This window comes from Mytilus californianus, unplaced genomic scaffold (genome assembly GCF_021869535.1).
Source record: "Mytilus californianus isolate M0D057914Y unplaced genomic scaffold, xbMytCali1.0.p SCAF_11, whole genome shotgun sequence".
Taxonomy (NCBI): domain Eukaryota; kingdom Metazoa; phylum Mollusca; class Bivalvia; order Mytilida; family Mytilidae; genus Mytilus; species Mytilus californianus.
The window spans coordinates 11,639,053-11,654,110 of NW_026262593.1; the positions used below are offsets into that span (position 1 = coordinate 11,639,053).

Sequence of the window (15,058 nt, forward strand, 5' to 3'; positions counted from 1 at the left end):
TAGCCCGCATCCTGCTTTTAGTTTTAACGCTTTGTTTTGTCTGAAATATAATATAATACTTAATTGAACAGAAAAGATAAGTTAGATATAAATATTTAGCTGTAATTTGGCGTGACATTCTAATTTATATTTAAGTTATTTTGGTATCGTGTAAATTACTCAACGACATGATGGAATTAATAATGTCGAAGAAAACGGGACAAATATAAGTTACATTTAATTTACCAATTTCTACAAAATTCTATTAATATTTAGATGTACATTGACTCTGACACAACAACTCTATGTGAAGCCAATAGATTTGAAAGGACGCGACAGGCTTCATTGAAATCATCTGATTATAGGCAGTGAAATCGACTATCAGCCGGAAATCGGATTTTGAGTCGTTAGAAGCAATTTGACGACTTCACAACTTGTTTTTGGATTGCGTAAAGCAGATCATAATTCAGAATTTTCAAATGCTAAATATCTCATAAAGACGAAAGAATCTGAAATGGCAAAAGTAATTGGTAAGTTATTTTTATATCTCTAAAAGATGAAAACTTTATGTATTTTTTTAAGACTTTTGTATTTTTTTATTTAAAAAAATGGATAATAAAATAACGATTGAATTAAGTGAGTTTAATATTAATAAATGATTTTACGGTATTAAAACTATAATAGAAATATATGTCCTTTTTATTTCTATTATGTTCTTATTCAATTCCTGTCCAAAGAATAAAACCTAGTGAGGAGAAGGGATGTCTAAAACGTTTGTTCATTCAATTATCCGATTATCGTTTGGTTTTTTTTCAATTTTAACATTGCAGAACGAAAGTATTGTATTAATGACAGCTATTTCTAAAAACCAGGCAGAGTGCAATAAAATGTTGATACATGGAAAAAAAATAATGAAGATATATAAAGGTTCATTTCATTTAGTTACTTGTACAACGGAAAAAATCAGACTTTTGGGGTTTTTTTTATATTGTATATACATGTATATGATTTTGTAATCCAAGAGTTATCTCCCTTTTTATATTGCATCCGTAATATTCATTTCTGCTGTGATCAGACAGATATTTAAAAAATAATGCTAGATTTTCATGATAAATTCAAAAACTGTGATAATATTAATGTGTATTTGCCCAAAATGTATTCACAGCTCGCAAAAAACTAAAAACAACACTTTATAAATTGCATGCGTCCGGAGCGCTTTTCTGGATTTACCTTCATCAGGAACTCTCAAAGCCGATTATTTGAAAGCCAAGGATGTATAACAAACGAAACGGTTGAAGAGCTATATGACCAAAAAAGACCTGAAGAATAGCCAAATTCATCGCAAGTTAGAGCATCACTGAAGAGACATTAATTGTCGAAATGCACATCTGGTGCATTAAGATTGGTACGGCTTATGTTATAAGCCTTTGGGTTTTGTTGTTTATAGTATCCTTGGTTTGCGGCAGCGCTATCAAAGTTTTGTTAATATTTTGACTTAAACTGTTTGAATGAGCATACACTAAATATGTGGACTTCAGGATACCGAAGAGCTTACATAGTCGAAATTACTCGAGAAAACTCTCCTGCAATAAATGTTTTTTTTTTCTTTTGTTCATTCTGTTGATTATTATGGTTGCATTTAAACTTCTTTTAAAACTTTCAAATATACGATCAGATAATTAATCTTGAATGGTATATGTTGTACTTCGTAACTTATCTTTGATGAGATTTGTCTTAACCATTCATTGATGTTTAAAATTGTTATTGTTTTCTTAACCATTCATTGATGTTGAAAATTGTTATTGAAATGCGGAATCCTAATTTCAATCCGGAATTTGAAATTAAAAATTAAATGTGCGAATTTCGAAACTCGTGACTTTTTGAGACCTGCATATCGGTAACTGGCATTGCCCCTTGTTCCAAATTGAAACAATTGAGAGACGACATATAAAACAAAAGATATACCAACCTATGGCAACCAAAATTGCATTTAAAGGGTCGCTTATATCAATTAAAATGATATAATGATATTAAAAGTGTCTTCTCTATCGATTGATTCTTTTAATATCGCATGAATGTTTCATCTCGTTAGCTTTTGTCCACCTCGGTAATTTCAGAGAGCATATTTCACCTAAAACTAATAAATAAAATTTCTACAAAAAGCCAAGATAGTAACAGTTTTATTGAGACTAACTGTTGTGGACTCTTGGTCCAAAACATGAAAAAAAAGTTTTTGGTCTACATATAAAGTAATTTTGATAAAACTTTATTAACATTTGATAAAATAAACGGAAAATTTTATGCCATAGATAAATCCAAACTGGAATTGATGTCTCTCTATGTTTGTTTCACCTTTTTCTTCGTAAATATTATACAAAAAAAATACATATAGAATACACCAATAAATCATGTTGTCAATGAACATACTGGTATATTTATCTCCCTTAGTCCTACAGATGCGTGGACATGGCGACTCAATACTTCCACGTGAATAAAATCATGTAAACTCAGGGAAAGAGCAACCCAATGGCAAAAAATAACCAAAAGACATCCAGAGGGTAATATATATATATATATACCATGTTTAACAATAGACAGATATTCATATAATGTGTCAAAGTCAAAATTGTCCTCGGTCACCACTAAGGAGGTTACTGGTTGGCACACAAAAATATGGCGGCATTCAGCTGTTTGTTTGTTTGTTTGTTTGTTTGTTGTTTGTTTTGTTTTTGATGGGTTTTTTTCGATGACTATAATTGCCAGATCATTTAATATCACATTCAGATGTATTGGATGTTCTTTCCATTAACAATCCATTTTTTTCTGATTGGCTTCCATTGATATATCCTCCAGAACTAGAAATTAAAGAAACAACAGACACGGTTTCATCCGCCTCATTTTTAGACTTATACCTCGAATTTGACATCAGCGGTCATCTCAGTACCAGAATCTATGGCAAACGAGACGATTTCAATTTTGAAATTATAAATTTCCCCAACCTTATCAGCAATATACCAACTTCACCTGCATATGGGAAAACATTTCCCAACTCATTCGGTATTTTAGAGCTTGTAGCTACTACTCAGACTTTATAAAACGTCACCAGTGTCTGATCAGAAGTTGATGGAGCAGAGTTATGCCAAAAACATCTCGTCCTTTTTTAAAAAAAAAGTTCATCGGAAGATACGTAGACCTTGATGATAAATATTCCGTATCAACTTCACAAATAATACATGATGGTCTTGAAGTATAGATTCTATGTATATACTGACGTTGTTTATCATCTTAATTACATGTTATAGTGTTCTTTTCATTTGTCTTTGTATATTTTTAACCTTTACTGTTTAGTCCATTTTTGATAACATCCTTTTGGCGTGGCTCGGTATTTATACATCCCGCCATTTGTTATTGTGCTATGTTCATTTTTTGTATTCTTGTCTGTCATTTTTGCTTATGTGCTTTGTCTATAGAGTGCCTATTTACCATTTTCTTTTTCTTTGTTGACATAGATGTCTGTTTTATAGCGATATAATTATAACACAATGCTGACTGCTGTACCCAATTTTTTTACATTTTCACCTACAATGTCGGTTTGCTTTGCTCACACTTTGTTGTAAATATAATGGATTTCTATGCGACTGTCGTACAAGTGAGCCTTTTTCTACACAATGAAATGCCTGTACCAAGTCAAGGAATATGATAGTTGTTTTCCATTCGTTTGATGTGTTTGAGCTTTTGATTTTGCCATTTGATAAGGGACTTACCGTTTTGAATTTTCGTTTTTTTTTTTTTTTTTTTTTTTATTTTCCTTTTTTTTTAGACTCATAATAGAAAAAAACAAAGGATATGGGATATCCATCAATGACACAAAATCAGTACATGCACAGCAAGAACAAGGAGCAAATAAAAAGCAAATGAACAGCGCTTTTATTGCTGTTCTTCATCTCAAAGTCATAGTGACTTAAGCTGGTACAATTACTTTATTGTTACAGCTTTCCCGAACAAGTAAACTGATAAATTAATATCTCTAAGAACAGGATGTCTTAAAGATAACACTTACTGTATAAATGTAAGTTAGTTATATAGTTTAATACATACATATACTAATGTAAGTTAGTTATATAGTTTAAAACATACATATATAAATGTAAGTTAGTTATATTGTTTAATACATACATCTTCTGACATCAGACTCGGACTTCTCTTGAACTGAATTTTAATGTGCGTATTGTTATGCGTTTACTTTTCTACATTGGCTAGAGGTATAGGGGGAGGGTTGAGATCTCATAAACATGTTTAACCCCGCCGCATTTTTGCGCCTGTCCCAAGTCAGGAGCCTCTAGCCTTTGTCAGTCTTGTATTATTTTTAATTTTAGTTTCTTGTGTACAATTTGGAGTTTAGTATGGCGTTCATTATCACTGAACTAGTATATATATTTGTTTAGGGGCCAGCTGAAGGACGCCTCCGGGTGCGGGAATTTCTCGCTGCATTGAAGACCTGTTGGTGACCTTCTGCTGTTGTCTGTTCTATGGTCGGGTTGTTGTCTCTTTGACACATTCCCCATTCCATTCTCAATTTTATACATGTATATAAATGCAAATCATCATTACATAATATATTTGTGTCCGGAATGGATCTTTACTTTCCATCCTTATGCAGTCTTCATAATACATAGTTTACTTTTTTAGAAAAATCGTGCGTGTGTGTAGTGTGAAATTGTTTTGTTTTGTTTTTATTTTATATCTGCCTACTCCAACTTTTAATCTCGATCAGAGAGCTAACACGAGATAAGTATGTTAATTTAAACATGGACTAAGATTGGAAAAAGCAGATTTTTAAATGGCATCGATTACAAAGAATAGGATATAATAAATGTATAACAACCTTAAACCAAATACAAGTGAGAGTAATTTAGGAACTCTCATAAAGACATTTCATTTACTGCCGATTATTTACATGTTATTGATCAGCAGTAAATAGTAAAACAGTTATTTATGTAGTTTGCGTGTTTGTAATCGGTGTATTCCATTTCCTTTAATTGATATTAATGCATTTCTCTTCCTTGAAAATATAATAAAATCAGCTTCGCTTTTAGTCTATTAACATGCATTATTCCATAGTTAATAGTTTACTTAAGTTGTACATGTAAGTATTTAAAACTCTGTAATACCAAAATAAGATTATAAAAACTAAAAGACGTACACAATTTTGTCACCGTCTTCACAATAAAAGTCTTACAATTTATAAGAAAAATGTTATATATTTTAGTTAGATTCACATTTAAGCAATTTTAAGAAGAGTTTCCGATCAGTAGTTTTTTAATTACCGATCATTTGGATTAAAAGAAATTGCTTTTATATTAACAACATCGTCATAAATAATATCTGGCCTGGTTTGCTTCACTTCATACAAATGATGTGCTAACACTTTGCTCGATAATAACAACACTGTCTTAAACTTCTCGATGATAAAAAATACTATCCGAATTTTTCTCGACTTTGTCATCATAATTTTGCTTGATCATACGTAACGACATTGTGACTTTTTAATTAGTTCGTTTAACGACATTGTGAACTTTAGTTCGTATGTTGTCATAACTTTATCCGATCATAACAACATTATCATAGTTTTGTTTAAAATGAAATTGTCAGATTGTAGTTCGTTAAAGACAAACATTGTTATGATAATCTTTCGAAATCATTCTTATATGAATGACATATCTACAAATACTTGAAGGTTAATATTGGTCCATTAGATTTTACGTCTTCGCTAGACCATGTTGCCGAAACAATTTTCGTAACCTAAATAAAAACGCATCAAAGATACAAATCTGATAATTTTGTATACCAGAATCGCGTTTCGTCTATATAAGACTCACGGCGCTCGAATCAAAAAGCGTTGAAAGGCCAATTCAAATTCAAAGTTCAAGAGCAAACCAAAATTTCCAAAACGTTGTGCTAATTACAGTTCAGGCAATATATGTCCGCGGATAGGAAAACCTTAATGTTGTAAATGATTTGATATTTTATAAACAGTAGATTTACAGAAAATAAACATCAATGATATTCTATGTCAACACAAAAGTATTGCAGCTGACTTCTGTAATACCCTCGATGACTCAGTAGTTGCAGTGATCCAGTAATTGATAAAATTCATCAAAGATACACGTACCAGGCTTATTTCTATTGATATTTTATAGTGTGTCTTTTTATGTTGTAATGTTACACTACTGTCTCAGGTTAGGGTGAAGGTTGGCGCCTGGTAAAACGTTTAAACCCGCTGCATTTTTATACACATGTCCTAAGTCAAGAGCCTGTTGTTCAGTGGTGTCGTTTGTTGGTTTGATTCATAGGTGTTTCTCGTTTCTCGTTTTTTTATATAGATTAGACCGTTGGTTTTCCTGTTTGAATTATTTTACACTAGTCATTTTGGGACCCTTTATAGCTTACTGTTCGGTGTGAGCTAAGGCTCCGTGTTGAAGGCCGTACTTTGACCTATAATTGTTAACTTTTTATACATTGTGACTTGGATGGAGAGTTGTCTCATTGGCACTCATACCACATCTTCTTATTTATTATGATTTTATATAACACTATGTCGTTACACTGCGATATGTTCAAGCATGCGCTTTACACACAAGTGGAATCTTGAAGTTTTAAAAAGTTGAAATGGAAAAAAATGCAAACGTTTGAGTTGAGAATCGAGCACAATTTTTCTGGATGATATTGATGTGCTAACTGATTTTTACGTTTTGTAGTTCGTTTTTTCATCAATCATTTCTATGCATTGATCAAGTGAGAAATTGCACATTGCAATGTATCTCTCCGTATTTCCCTGTATCTTTTTATATCTCATTACACATTTTCAATTACCACCACTTATTGTGTCATGAAAACTCGTTAAATCTCAATTCTAACAAATCAAACCATAGAAACTTGTTAATGTTTTTGTTTCGCTAGTCGAATATTACAATGGAGATTATAGTGGCCACTTTACTACTGCATTTAAATAAATACAAAATAAAGATAACTTTTCTAGTTAAATTATAGGTTAAACACTTAATATTTGAGAATGTTAATCATATCCATGGGAGAAGTTGATCGGAGAATTTTTTTTATCCATTGAAAGACTATGATTTTCATCGTTTATTATGCATGTAGTAAATAATAGAAGGTACCATCTATGACACAAACATCATTTCATTTCTGAATCAATATATGCACAATCGTCTTGGAAGTGGCATGATCACGCATTTGAATAGAGCAGATTTAATTATTTTCTGTCATGAACACCAATTAATAGCAAAGCTTCATAAAGACCCATCAAAACACCACTAGCAAGATATTTTAACAAACACTCACGGATATTTAACAAACACTCACGGATATTTAACAAACACTCACGGATATTTAACAAACACTCACGGATATTTAACAAACACTCACAGATATTTAACAAACACTCAAGTATATTTAGCAGATTTATTTTCTGTAAACGATCCGTATTTCTCTAAAATTGAATTTATCCACTCGAATTCATTCTTAGTAAATCAAACATCAATAATGACCAGTGTCCTGTTTTGACCTTGATGTTAGTATTTCACATGGTAATATCCATATCTAATTGCATGATAAGAAAGACAACCTTACTTTCTTTGCATATTGTTAATTTTCCTTTCCTCGATATGCGCCTGTTTGCAGCAAGGTCTCGGATTGCAATAAGAGTAATATTTTTATTACTATTAAAAGTTTTACAGCCGGGATAAAGGTATCATAGATTGGTCTAAACGTTTACTCAGGTGAATCCTGAATATAGGGTTTAATTGCGGAAGTATGATACCATGTGCAGGAATTTTATAAAAATTGGTACTTCGCACACAAGTTTAGAAAACGTCCATCAAATCTTAAGGTGAATGTAACGTAAGTGGGTGATTCCACGAATTTTATGACATTTTGCGTGCAAGTAGTGCAAGAGAAACTGCACATGAACATCGCAAAAGTATATATTTCATTTTTATACTTTCAGAGATATAACAAATAAATTTTCCGAAAAATAGTAGAACAAATGCAAAGAATGCACGTAAATATCGTAAAAAATGTGTTCAGCAATTTTGACTTTGAATAAATAGTTCTCGAAATCATGTCCTACGAATTTTCTTTTAAAATGATATTTCATTGCAACCGAAATGTCCGTTTTATTGATACAAAATGTATAAGGTGTCACCGATTTTTTAATATTACATTTGTAGTTGAATCTTCTGTACAACTTGAAAAAAGCGCCGAAAATCCAGTAATCGTGATGTCGTGACTCGACATCTTATTTTTCGACATTTTTATAATCAGACATTATAGAGACGCATGATTGATTTATACACCAAAAATTAATATGGTGACCCCCTATAATTTTCTCATCAATAAAACGGAAATATTAGGAGCTGTAACATATCAATTTTAAAGAAAATTCGTAGAACACGTTTTTGAGAACAGACAATTAAAAATCCAATCATTTAATATTTTTGCGATATTAACGTGCATCCTGTACTTCTTTCTACAGAATTTGCTATATTTCTGAAAGAATAAAAGTTAGTTATATATTTTTTTCGATATTCATAGGCAAATCAATATTTTCTAGTTGCTTGCACAATTTCATAAAAAAAAAACCGTGAGATTGCCCATGTACGTACCTGGTAAATTTTACTTAATTTACCTATTAATAAAAGAAAATACGTCTCATATTTTATGTCAAACCTGATATAAAACAATATATAATATATACGTGACCATATTTCAATAACTACTTTATGAAAACATAACAACAATTAATAACAATAACGACAAGAAGGAATTATCTTTCATAGATATGAAATGACTATTGGAAGTAGTGATTGTTGATTTGATAAACGAAAATTGTTGTTGATTTGATAAATAAGATCGTTGTTGATTTGATAAACGAAAATCGTTGTTGATTTGATAAACAAGATCGTTGTTGATTTGATAAACGAAAATCGCCTTCCATTTTTATGCTTTTTTTCTTATTTCAAATTGATCAACAACAATCGCATACATTTTTTAGGTTTTCTGTAAAATAATAGTAATTAGTAATATCAAACTACTTTTTTTCATATTAGGTTATAAGCTTTAAAATTGAATTGTTTCACGTCTTGATAACCATATTAAGTTACTATACAGGTATGAGCTTTGCTCATTGTTGAAAGCCATACCGTGACTTGTAGTTGTCACATTGGCAATCATACCACATTTTCTTATTATTAACTTATTGTTTGCAATCCTAATGCTAGACTTGTCGTTATCGTTGATTGTTGTTCCTCATATTTGTTTTTCGTTTATTGTTTTTTCACGTAAATCAGACTGTTGGTTTTTTTGTTAAAATTGTATTACATTTTGTCATGTAGGGGCCTTGTAAAATAGCCATTCCATTACCATTTGAAGTATGTTATTAACTTTGTCGCGAAGTACATGTAGAACTGAATCGAGGCAACGAAGCTCAATGAAGAATCTACCATTAGCGGTTTTTAAATCCCTGTTGATTTAAAAATAATATTTGGTTTATATAAATACAAAAATTAGTAATCATCTTTTGACTTTCAATATACTTTGTCATTTTGTCTCTGGTGGATAGTTCAAATTGTCTCATTGGCAATAATAACACATCTTCTTATTTCTTTATTGTTTTCATTTTATTGTCATACTGTAATGACCAGGTTATGAAACTTAATTAATAAGAATTGAATAATTAGAAGTTTGTATATAGGATTTTTCCATTATAGAATCTCATTTGACGTCATCTATAAAATGCTGGGCGTTTATATGTGTTCGTTTTTATACGTAGTACCTAAACAATCCATATACGACCTTTATATTGACCTCGGGATTATATTATGAAATGTTGTCATGGCCAAAGTCAATGAATTTTTATTTACACTGTCTGATGAAAGCATCAAGGGTATAATTCTATGAGTTAACGTGTTGCATATATATATACTGTTGTGACTGACAAAGACCTTACCAGCAGTTCTCGTTAGTTATACATTTTCAGATGTTTATACCAAAAAGAGCCAAGACCATCAAAGTTAAAGGACAAAGCCCATTTAAAACATAGTAACTCCACAATACAAAGTGCAATAGGAGGTAACGCTATTCTTGCATATTTTGGAAATATCTTTCAATTAAGAATTTTCATAGCAGACAGAAAAAATTCTTTGTACCGGAACATTATGTGTTGAATTTCACCATGTTATAGTATTTACATCTCTGTTGTCTAATCTAACGTCCTAAAACATTAAAAAAGCATTACAACATTATCCATAATCTATAATTAAACAAGAGAGATACAGGAATGTTCAAGATATGACCTTGCCGTACTTAATCAAATATGCGTGTGGTACGTGTAACGAATTATGAAGTGGGTACGAGATTTAATAGAATTATATTTAAACAAAAAGTTAAAACAGACCATCATTAAGATAAAAACAAAAAAGATATCCAACCGATTTACATTTCGATAAATCTGAAGATGAAAATAACACCTTTTTTTAAATTTAAGGCGTCGGAAGTGCTTTTTCGGGATTTCCCACCATCAGGAACGCTCAAATACAAACAGTTAAAAAACAAGGATATATAAGTAAAAAGTGTGCAAATTGAATCCAAATTATATTTATATTAATAATTTAATCCGATTTTATACATATTTGATAATTGAAGTTTAGAAAAATATGAATTCTTTCACGTCCAAAAGTATACTAGGTTTGAAGATTAGTTGAAAATATTAAAACATTATATTTTATTTTATAAACGTGAACTTGTTTTCCCTTTTTTCTCTTTTCAATGTACATAAATTAGTTTTAGATTTTCATTATGGCCGTTGTCTAAAATTGTGTCATTGTTTCTTGTCTGCACTCGATGTTTCCACAACCCAATATGGATGGTAAACTGCATAAATTCAGCAATTTTCTTCATTTTCATGAAAAAGCCCATAAGGGTCATGACTTTACACTTTATATTTTTGTGTAATTCATACACATTATGCGCAGATTTAAAATAGTTCTCAAACGCTTCATTATCGAGGGCAAAAATTATTTCCTGAATTTTGCGCAATGATAATGGCTGGTTCATAGAATGGTCTTTTTATCTTAATGTTGGATAACGGCAGCGAGTCAACAAGTTCATTATCTTTGTCCACGACTGGAAAGTAGATAACTATTCAAGAACCGTTGTTTGGTTATAAATTTACTTTTTACCTGGCAAAAATAATTTCCTACGTATTGCATGGAAATTTGAATAGTCCCTATGTGTTTGTGACTTAACATTTTCAATAATACAATGTATGTTTGGACCAACACAATCATGTAAATGTCAGTAGGTCATGGCAAACACACCCGGACGACAATGCAAAGCCGGAATACAGCATATTGTGAAATTAAAGAGCTGAATATTGAGAAAAAATGAAAGAGTTAATTATGAGATGACGATAGGAAAATAAAAGTTACAACGACTTAGTCACAAGGATATATACACGTGAAAAGGTTGTTAAACCATGTACGCAATACATTAAAAGCAGACTTTACATAGAGAATAATTTGCACAGTAACTGTGTTTAAATAATCAAATAAATCATACGGTTCCGAGATTTACAATGAATAATTCGCTTAAAATTAGTCTGGAGTCTTAAGAAAATGTCGACAAAACTCCTTGTCCATCCTTTCTGTTTTTTGTTTGAAGATCCAATTATAAAGTCTGAAGAGATTTCCTTTAAGCATATTCCTCAATAATCTTTACTCTTTTATGCGTTTTACATTTTTGTCTATAACATTTTCGACTCTATTCTTATATTGTCGCTCAGTAATACTAATTGGCAATCGAGCCTTTCACCATACGTTATTAAGTGTGTTCATTATTGAAGGCCGTTCGGTGTGATATAGATGTTCACATTCCTGTCCTTTGGTCTTAGGTGGACGATTGTCTCTTTCACATATCTATATTTTTAAATAGACAAACTATTTTTATTTGCTGTAAATGGATCAAACGAATATTGCAATTCAGTGGTTTGGTTATATATTTTTATATTTGTTTTAGGGAGGAGTGGTGTTAAAATAACTCTAGGTCATTTTCTATAGTTTTGCAATACGGATTAAACTTATTTAGTAATATTGAGGAAGTAGAGGAATACAAATATATGTTAAGTGCACAAACTGTCTGGGAACAGCACGAATCAGAGATACACGTTTAATCTATGGAAGACTCAAAACAGTTTAAAAGCCAAATCAAATCTTTGGTTAAAAAAAAAACCTTGGTGTTTCGAATAATCCAACATTTTAAAACCGCAATTTAACAGAAATGAACAAATCAATGATATAAAATTGATATTTTTGTCGTTGTCTAGTCAATTCGGTACTCGTGCAGGGTTTACTTAAAAGAAGAGAAATGTGTACTTGGAAAGTTATGTCCCACTATATCTTATGAAAAAACCTGCTGTTAATTTTTGTCTAACATCGTAAAAAGTTCCAAAGCAGCAATCAAACCATTGTGACTAATGACCTTCTGAAAAGTTGCGTGCACTATTTCAAATTCTGACGTCATCATTTTATGCATTAAACATAAATGATTTTCCATAGATGTATATGAAGATATATTATTTAGACTGTTTATTCATGTCATTGTTTGACAAAAACAACTTTAAAGATAATTGACAATATAAAATAGCATATAGCATGCAACCTATTTCTTCGTTCAAAAAGTGCACTGTACTAAATTGATAATGAATGTCACACTCGTACAAAGGCATGTTATTATACTTTTATTATAAAATTATACTCTAGTATGTCAATCATCTCTTATTTTGATGCATTTTATTTTCCGTTTCCCAATTAATTGTGTTAATTTTCTTTCCCGCTTCCCATTTTCTTTTCTTTTCTTTCTATTTCTTTCTTGTCTTTTCATCTGTAATGTAATGTCCACCGTCCTAGACAACTTATCTAAATAGGATAGTGCATTAGAGTGTCCCTTTCCTTGTTAAGTATACTTGGTATTTTTTATAGTGGTACATGTATATCTATGCAGCTCATCTTTGTATATTTTGATTCCTTTTTTTCACGGGGTTGTAGTGTTCTTGAATTGCTGTCGCATAGATGAACCACGAATTTAATTGTTCAACCTAAAACATATTGGCGTGTACAGAGAAACCATGAAATCAAGTATCAACGAAAATATTATTCGTTTTCTGAATCCACATGATGCTTTCCTTACCAAAAAAAAAATGAATCCACAATGTTTAAACTTTAATAGGTAAATGGCATCAGGTCTGTTTATTTTGACGAATCGACATACATGAAGCAAAGCACATCACAAAGCATTTTTTTTGTGTTTAGTTATAATTTTTTGAAGAAAAAAAGCAATGTAAGTCTACCACCACTTTTCTTCCAACAAAGATTTATTCAAATGATGAAATAAAATTATTTATACGACTTTTGTAAGAGACGTGTAATGCAGAAAATGATACCTGCAATGTATGGCTGGCAAATATATATATATAACTAGAGTACATAAATGTGTTCTGTGGATTCAATTGGCCTGGAATTGCATGAAATATTCGTCATTGGACGTTGAGCAAACACAAAACATTCACTTATGAGAATTGCATCCCCTTAATTCGCAAACACCACTTACGACATGTTTTAAAGGGCCATTAACTGCCAAATTCATGTCAACTGAATTGACTCAAACTCGATTCATAACATGCTATAAAACAAGAATTCCAAGAGGTTCTTTGGAAACAATAAACAATGTATAAAATCATGAAGAGTATCACAATTTTAGAACTGAACGACACCTAGCTAACAAACGACATTACATCCGGTGATAGAAGATATGCTTGTGATCCTGATATATATCACTGATACATATATTTACTCAAACCATACAAAACATGTGAAATTAAATATACCTGTTGACTTGGCGTCAAAGATAATCGCCATTTAGAAATACATAGAAATATTACGCAACAAAAGATTGGATCGAACAATAAAAAGTCTATTTAAAAAAAGAGCAATATCCGGAACAAGTGATCGATTACGAAATACAAAAGGCACTGATTAAAGGACCAATGATTACGGAATCACGGCGATCCGAACCGACGGAAGCATCATCATATAGTTTCCCGTCTGTTACACCGTATAATCCAGGAGATTAAGATGTATCTGTTTCATGCGACAAATTGAAAATAATTTACTCAAAAGATTGATAATAGCTTACAGAAAAGAAGATCATCAACAGTATAAGATGGCCAGAAAATCTTAAACGACATGTAACATCTTCGAGATTTGACTTTTGTGAAACTTTGCCTACTGTAAAAAAAAAACGGTACCGATGAAAAATGTATGACATGTCTAATTTTAATAGAAGAAAAATCAATTTATTTTAAAGATGAATTTAACATTTCACAGTTAAACCAAACATGTTTTGTATAAAGTACAAAGGTCATTTATTCTCTCATATGTTCAAATTGTGAGGCAGTTTAATAATATCGAAGAGACAAAAAAATGAACGCGGTCTAGAATGACTGTTCACAGGCAGCAAACCAAACATGAAATTTGAACAATTATTCTGGCTAACGAACATTTCCATCGTTATTCTATTGGACGATTAAAAATATTCCAATTATATATGGTCAATTATCAAAAAAACGATGTCCGGAAGAGAAAAGAAGAATTCATAAATATTCTCAACAATGGATGAAAATTAATGATAAATGATATTTTTATACCATTTTTGTTTCATTTTAAAGAGTTCACCCAATCAAAATAACATTAATAGTCGTCTTGTATAGTGATAACATCACACCATTGGTTACAATGATCTTACAACACTCCGCTGTTCTATTATTACATCAGCCGAAGAAATGTCAGCCTTCAAATTTATTAAGATGTGTATCATAACGACTAAACAAGAGGATACCGAAAGATCTCTAAAACAGAAAGTAGAACGCAGCGTTGTAAGATTGTACAAGTTACATTGTTCCTATAGATCCGTGATCAATATACATATATATATATATATAAACTGA

General features: G+C 31.0%; 1 protein-coding gene across 1 annotated transcript in view; it reads left to right on the forward strand.

Moving 5' to 3' along the window:
- Positions 1-266: 266 nt before the first annotated feature.
- Positions 267-15,058, forward strand: part of LOC127719555 (G-protein coupled receptor dmsr-1-like) — a 42,774-nt gene continuing 27,982 nt past the window's right edge. The window contains exon 1 of the mRNA XM_052225768.1: positions 267-509. The gene's annotated coding sequence lies outside the window, so the exon portion shown is untranslated. The remainder of the gene's footprint in view (positions 510-15,058) is intronic.